Source organism: Triticum dicoccoides, unplaced genomic scaffold (genome assembly GCF_002162155.2).
Source record: "Triticum dicoccoides isolate Atlit2015 ecotype Zavitan unplaced genomic scaffold, WEW_v2.0 scaffold16663, whole genome shotgun sequence".
Lineage (NCBI taxonomy): Eukaryota > Viridiplantae > Streptophyta > Magnoliopsida > Poales > Poaceae > Triticum > Triticum dicoccoides.
The window spans coordinates 36368-44681 of NW_021219259.1; positions in this window are offsets into that span (position 1 = coordinate 36368).

Here is an 8314-nt window from a genome sequence, read left to right on the forward strand (position 1 = left end):
AAGACGAGCTGTTAAACACAACTGAAAGCATCAGTTCAACTTCTTCGAAAACATTAGTACAACCACCTGAAACCGTCAGTTCAAAAAGGGTAACACAATAGCCCAGATGTATATATATATATATATATATATATATATATATATATATATATATATATATATATATATATAGACACACACACATGGCTGCGCTATTGTGAGCGAGCGCGCATTTTTGCTTAGCCTACGCTCCGGCCGGTCCTAATTAGGCGTGCGGTTCGCGTGGAGAATGCCGTCTCCACCGCTAGTTGTTGATGGTAAGGGAGTGTGCAAGAAAAAGTAATGCATTTATTTTTGTTACCATGAGCTGGTCGGCTATGTCCCGCTTCTGAGTTCAATATTCATTGTCAGTAATAGGGAAAGTATAGATAGTAATGACCAAAGTTTTTTTTACCTTTGATCTCTAAACATAGTAAAACCTTGCTGACATGTAGTAACAAATTACTACATGCTCACAAATTGGCAGCAGTAAAAAAGGAGTGGATGGTAATGCAGAAGGAAATCAACATCGAAAAAATTAGAGATGCTTCGATCCAAGTTGATATGTAGTAATGCAGTACTACATCCGCTATTTTAGTCTAAAAATGGATTGCTCTTGATCATACAGGCCGCATGCAGATGGTAACTCGTTACGACTTTCTAAGGTCCATTTACTACTGCTACAATAGTGATGGTAACATGTTTACTACGTCCTACATGCATGCCAGGAATTAACGGTTGGGCTTGGCTCTTTTATAACATTACGATGGTGATGAACTAAATGGTCTGACATGTAGACATGCGATGGATTGGCTATGTTAATTAGCGTGTGGTGATGGTAACATGTTACTATCCAATTTTCACGGAGGGGAGAAGCTGGCGAAGCGGGTGGAGCAGTTTTGGTCGTAAAACGTTACGGTCAAATTTTTCCACAACGCGTGTGCCCTTCGGTCTAATTAGTGAGTCGGGCTACTTTGCGCGTATTAGCCGGTTGGCTCAAACTGGCCGGAGTGTGGGATAAGAAAGAATGCGCGCAAGCTTAGGTTAGCAAATGTTTCCTACAAGCAATGATAGTTACCACCACTTGCGTTTTGTATGTTGTATGTAGTATCTGTCGAAACCGAGAGTATGTACGTGTAGTATGTAGCATATAACAATGATTAGGTAGTATATATACAAATTTTTAGGTAGTATGTACCATTTTTTGAGTGTGCTCTTTTTTACGTACAAATATGTATGTATTTCACAAATATAACAAAAACTATGGGCTCATATGCAATTTTTTTATGTAACTTGTTTTGAAATATCTTAGATATAGTATACGAACATATTTAAAATAACAAAATAGTATATATAGTACCACATGCTAGTATATGAGACATGTGGGGTAACTACCACCGGGTGGTAGGATGGATTATATATATATATATTGTGAATAGTGTTCAAATGTCTCACAACCACCATTATTCACACACACACACATGTGTATATATACACACACACACACAATTCGGTATATATCCAATTTCTCCTACATGTTGCCTTCAGAGCCAGTGACATTTGCCTTGGTGTCTTCGGAGCACAATGACAATTGGGAGTGGTTCATGGGCGCGATAGCGGGTAATAGTATTCTCCTTTGGGATCTATGACCTCGTCAAGCAAAAATCCTGTTATTTCCTCTTAAAGTGCTCGTATGCGCTCCTTTGGTAGGAGTGTCTCCCGCACCTCATTGAACTGTTAAGAAGGAGATCAATATGCATGTGTATTAGTTCTGTGACTAGATATCAATAATGATGTAAAAATTGTGAATAGTGTTCTGGCAAACGTACCCATAGCTGTCTATCAGATTTGGTCTTTTCCGCCATCATGCGAATGTTCTCGCAAACGTAGTATGCACACACTTCAGTCCCCGGCGCTTGCTTCAGGGCTTTTATGAAAATAGAATTTAATCAGATAATAATTAATCAAGCATGATATATAATTAATGGTATTGAAACTAGAATTAAAGAGATGGTAGCTAGCTAGTACTACTTAATTACTTATACCTTGGGTCGAAACCAATACAACTTTTCTTTCCATGGACCTGGAACCTCTTTCCTGAACTTTCCCCAAGCCCTGCCCGTCGGCAAAGAAAATGAATAAACGTGTTATTAAATAGTTGATGTCAGGAAATGACGAACTAAAGAGGCTGACATATAGTTAATAATGATTGAAATTACCTGTCGACTATCACCTTCAAGATTGAGTAGTCACTTTGTTTTTTAAGTAGTGAGTCCAATACTTCAACTGTTCCTTTATCAACTTTAATGATTAATAAGATCCAATGGTAACTGCATGCGCACACGTTTGCATGTCCTAATTAAGCGGGCATGTGCATAACACTCATCAACTACCCTAAACCGAATACACTTAAGTATTAACATCTAGCTAGCTAGTAAGCAAAAACAGAATTTGTAGTACAAGATAGTGTGACTCACCGGAAGTTGTAAGGAAGTAGTATATCTTCATTGGTATTGAGGCGCTTCAAGAACTCTAGCATGTTTTTTCTCTACATCTGCTTTATACCATGCATATGTCCATGTTTCTTCATTAATAGTATTTGGGTCAATGAACCCAATGCCATAGCGTCCACCTTTTTTCATTTCATACATCTACATCCTGCATAATACCACAGAAAAAAATATATAGTGAGGATAATTACAGGTAAGGATCGATCAATGAGCACTACGGCTAGCTTGAGACTTAAATTACAAAAAGAAATCACTTACAGACAATAACAACTCACGATAGCTTTGTCGAGTGCTTCTTGATTGAATAACTGAAATAGTTCTGAATATTCAATGGTCAGAGCTAGCTTATGGAAGTAATGCTCTTCCTTGACTTTCACCATGAGGGACTCTCGATTGGAACTCTTGGTAATTTTCATGTACCAATCATTCAATTCATACATTTTCGTTGGGAGGTTCTTGACCTCCTCAGGCTTGACCAAAGGTTTGCCGCGGACATATTTCAGTTTTATATCCTCCTCTCTAAGCGGAGACATGGGCTCAATCTCGAGGAGTTGTCCAACAGTGATACCGAGCATTTCATCCTGCCTTCTATGCTCGTCGGTTTTTACCAGCTGGCCGACGCTTGTACTCTCATGTGTTGGTACAACAAGCGGGGGGATCGATTGTGCTGCCTGTTCTCCCAGCTCGGGAATGGTTTTCCCGCATTTTTGGCCAGCTGCTTGGCTCGAGCTCGAGCTCGACTCCTTCTTTTGTCGTGCTCGATGTGCCTTCCTGATTTGGCACTCATAGTCTGAGTCAACAGGCTTGGGAGCTGGTGCTTTAGCCATACGAATAAAGTGGTCAATCTTATCCTCAGGCACTTTCTCCCTTGGCAGGGGTGGTGGTTTCTGTCCAAAATGGGTGTCCACTTGGGCCTTCACTATGGCTTTGTTTTGCTCCTCGGTCGTGTCCTAAGGCCTCTGCGGAAGTGGCCCAAGGCTTGGACCATATTGAAATCGCTTGCCTCCGCCTGTACCTCCTGTACTACCTCGACTTGTACCTCTACGCACCATAGCTGCGGCGGCTCTCTTCTGCAATTGCTGAGGCAGCGGAGACGGCTGATGCGGTGTCGGACTTGGAGGAGGAGCGGCACACGTTGGTGGACTTGGAGGAGGAGTGTCACATGTTGGTGGACTTGGAGGAGGATGAGTGGCCTCATGCGTTGGCTGAGTTGAAGAAGAGGAGTGGCCCGTAGCTGTGCCGGACTTGGAGGAGCGGGAGTCGTCTGCTCCTCATCACTTCCAGGAATATCAAGCTCTAGCTGACGTGGTGTCGGTGGCCTTCGAAAGATGATGCTATCCTTTCTCCATAGGATGATATGAGGTATGGCCTCTCCCAGTGTATGCTCCTCGTCACCTGTAGGAATGTCAAGCTGTAGCCCCAAATATTGGTCCACCACCTCATCAACCACGACACGAGCATAGCCGGCTGGAATTGGGCTGCAATGGAAGGTTGCTTCGGGGGGATTTGTATAAGCAACGACGTCCGCCACCTTCACGGATATTTCTTTATTGTGAAGTGTAGCTCACAGTTAGTGTTCTCCATGATGTCATCCACAGGGTATCTATCCAGCAGTGCGTCGCCCGGGGCGGAACCCACGCTGCTTCTTGGCATGGATGGGATGGTGCTATCCAATGATGGATCATCCGCTAGCTGCTACCGCTGCTGAGACCCCCTTTCCTGGCTAAGTGAGTCGATCTGCCGCTGCTGCCGCTGGAATTTGAGTGCCAAGTCTGCGTGCGCTGATTCTAGGCCTTGAAGGCGTTCTGCTTCCTGCTTCCTCTCCTCCTCCTCCTCCAGCTTCTTCTTCATCTCCTGCTCCATCTTCCTTCTCGTACGGCCTTTGTAGTCGGTGTTCCAGTCCGGAAAACCCTAATACCACGGAACAACGCCCTTGCCTCGTGTTCTTCCCGGGTGTTCAGGATTTCATAGGGCACGCATAAGCTCGTTGTTCTCTCTGTTGGGCATGAACACCCCCTTTCGAGCATCTTCTATTGCATAAATTAACTTATCTTCGGCTCCTTTAAGACATGCCTTCTTTGAAACCTGGCCTGTCTTCGGGTCCAACGCCCCCCATGTGCATAGAATCAAGTTCTGCACCTGGGGGGGGGGGCAGCTCAATGTAACTGGAGTGACCTGTGCAGCCTGCATCTCTTGCTCAGACTTATCCCACTTAGCCATTGCCACTACGTAGCCACCTGGCCCCAGCCTATCGAATTGCTCCTTTTTGCGGCATTGGCCTTGTTTTTTCTGGACCGTTCCTTAGATAATTATGATTCCTTGAATTTCATGAAAGCGGGCCAGTGTTCTCTTTTCTTCTCCAGTGTTCCCTTGAATTCTGGAGTCTTCTTTCCTCCTTTAACGTACTTGCTCCATACAGTTTTCTTGTGGTTGTTGAACGCAATCGCCATTTTCCTAAGAGTAGCGTCCTTGACTTTCTCCACATCTGCAACTGTGAAATGATCTGGTAGGGTGCAATGTTCCATGAGTTTTTCCCAAAGCAGAGTTTTTGATCTGTTGTCGACAAAAGTAAGATCTGGACGTTTCTTTGCTGGCTCTTTCCATAGAAGCCATGTAGCGACGGACGTGCTCGTCCTCCTCCCTGACACGACAACGCACCACCTCCAGCAGGGCCGGCTCCCTCCGCATCGAAAGTGGCCCACCGGAACGCCACCAAAGGAGCTCGGGGTCGATGACGGGACCCGGGGGCGGGTTCCTCACCAAGCGGCGAGCTCCTGAAGGTAGCACCTCCCAGTGCCAACCCGGTGGAGCCCAGTCCTGGACATGGGTCTTCTGAAGCAGGACGTGGTCGCAAACGGGTCGATGGCGAGGATGCGGGCTGGGCATCGTCGAGAACAAATACTATACGCCACAAAAGCAACATTTTTAAATGATTGGATTGTGATTTCTTATATGCAAATTCTAAATTTCTATAATTAAAAGTATAAGAAACTAAAAAAACATCGATCACCGTCTAACAATTTGAAATTAATCTGATTCATCTAGCTAAAACTAACATTTCTAAAATTTCTAACATTTCTATATAACTAACATTTCTATATAACAAACATTTCTATAACATTAATATATCTAAAACCTTTGCCATTTTACTATTTGACAGAAAACCTTTGTGTAAAAAACAGAAAAAACCTTTGACATTATAACTAACATTTCTATATACTATTTGACATTAATCTAATCTAATTAATTAACATCTAAAACCTTTGTATAAAAAAAAGAAAAAACTAAAAACTAAAAACTAAAAACAAAATCTAGTGCAAAAGATGAACAAACTGTGTGTGCGCGCGCGCGCGTGTGCTCCTACTGTGCCGGTGGCGCGGCGGCTTCGATTGGAGGGAGGAGAGGGGCCGGGGAGAAGGGCTCACAACGCGGGCGAGGTCCAGGCGATGGCGATGGTGAGGTCCAAGGATACGGCGACGATGTGGCGAGGGGACGGCGACGTGCCGGTGCGGCGATGGGGACGGGCCGGCGACGGGGGCGGCGCGGAGTCGACGGGGACGACGTGACGAGGACGGGGGCAGTGCGGAGTCGACGGGGACAACACCACGAGGACGGGGGCGCCGCGGAGTTGACGTGGATGGCGCGACGGGGGCAGCAACGTCGCGGGATGGAGCGACGGCGACGACGCGGGACGGAATGGAACAGAGAGAAGTGGTGATAAACTGATTTTTTTTGAAGAGTTGTTTATATAGTTGGGACCTTTAGTATCGGTTGGAGCCACCAACCAGTACTAAATGGCTGTTTTGGCCAGGCGAAGCGACAGGAAGTGCACCCCCTTTAGTACCGAGTGGTGGCTCCAACCGGTACTAAAGACCCGGTTGGAGCCACCACCCGGTACTAAAGGTGTGCACTGGCGCGGGTGCGGTGCGGGCAAGTTTAGTCCCACCTCGCTAGCCGAGGGGCGCCAGCACGTGTTTAAAAGCCCCGTTGCGGAAGCTCTCTTGAACGCCTCTCTATAGCAGGCTTCTGGGCCTAACTCTGCCGCTCTGCCCTGTGGGCCTATTGGGCCTTGCGGGCCTGCATCCTGGCCCAACTACAGGTTGTGTTTCTAGTCGTATGCAAGCCGCTGTGACCCACTAGGCGGGCTTTTTTTATTTAGTTTTTTTCTTTTCTGCTTTATTTATTTTCATTTATTTATTTATGAGTTGTTTTTTGCTGTATTTAGAGTTTCTTTGTGAATATTTTTTCTTTAGGTACAAAAATTTGAATATTTTAAATTTGAATTATTTGACGAACTTTGTAGACGAAGTGCATCCAGTTTTTGCCCTAAATGCATGAAAGAATTTGTTTGCACATAAAATTTCTTCGCGTTTCAAATGCCAAAACACATAAGTACCCTAACTATTACAAAAATTCCCTTCGGTTTGTTCGAAGCGGCACTTTCCAGATATATAAGTCCGGAAACTCACAAGAGAAGAAAGTGATGACAGTGAAGCCTATCACATCCCAAAGTGGGATCTTTGGGTGTGAAACTTTTTCTTTGCGTGTGTCCCTTTGCGCCGTAACCATGGACAATCTTCATGATTTAACTGGATGCTTGGGTCAATATTCACTATGAATGGAGCAATTTCATCAAACTTTTCATAATCTTCTGACATGTCTGTCTTGTCATCCACTCCCACGGTGTTTCTTTTCCCTGAAAGAACTATGTGGCGCTTTGTCTCATCGTATGATGCATTCGCTTCCTTATCTTTTATTTTTCTCGGCTTGGTAGACATGTTCTTCACATAGAAAACCTGCGCCATGATAAGCCACAAGTATAGGGGATCGCAACAGTTTTCGAGGGTAGAGTATTCAACCCAAATTTATTGATTCGACACAAGGGTAGCCAAAGAATATTCTCAAATATTAGCAGTTGAGTTGTCAATTCAACCACACCTAGATAACTTAGTATCTGCAGCAAAGTTTTTAGTAGCAAAGTAGTATGGAAGTAACGGTAACAGTAGCAAAAGTAACAGTAGCAGTTTTGTAGTAATTGTAACAGTGGCAACGGTAAAGTAACTAAGCAAAGAGCAATATGTGAAAAGCTCGTAGGCATTGGATCAGTGATGGATAATTATGTCGGATGCGATTCCTCATGTAACAGTTATAACATAGGGTGACACAGAAATAGCTCCAGTTCATCAATGTAATGTAGGCATGTATTCCGAATATAGTCATACGTGCTTATGGAAAAGAACTTGCATGACATCTTTTGTCCTACCCTCCCGTGGCAGCGGGGTCCTATTGAAAACTAAGGGATATTAAGGCCTCCTTTTAATAGAGTACCGGACCAAAGCATTAGCACTTAGTGAATACATGAACTCCTCAAACTCCGGTCATCACCGGTAAGTATCCTAATTATTGTCACTTCGGGGTTAACGGATCATAACACATAATAGGTGACTATAGACTTGCAAGATAGGATCAAGAACTCACATATATTCATGAAAACATAATAGGTCCAGATCTGAAATCATGGCACTCGGTCCCTAGTGAAAAGCATTAAGCATAATAAAGTCATAGCAACATCAATCTCAGAACATAGTGGATACTAGTGATCAAACCCTAACAAAAATAACTCGATTACATGGTAAATCTCATCCAACCCATCACCGTCCAGCAAGCCTACGATGGAATTACTCACGCACGGCGGTGAGCATCATGAAATTGGTGATGGAGGATGGTTGATGATGATGACGTAGACGAATCTCCCTCTCCGGAGACCCGAACGGACTCCAGATCAG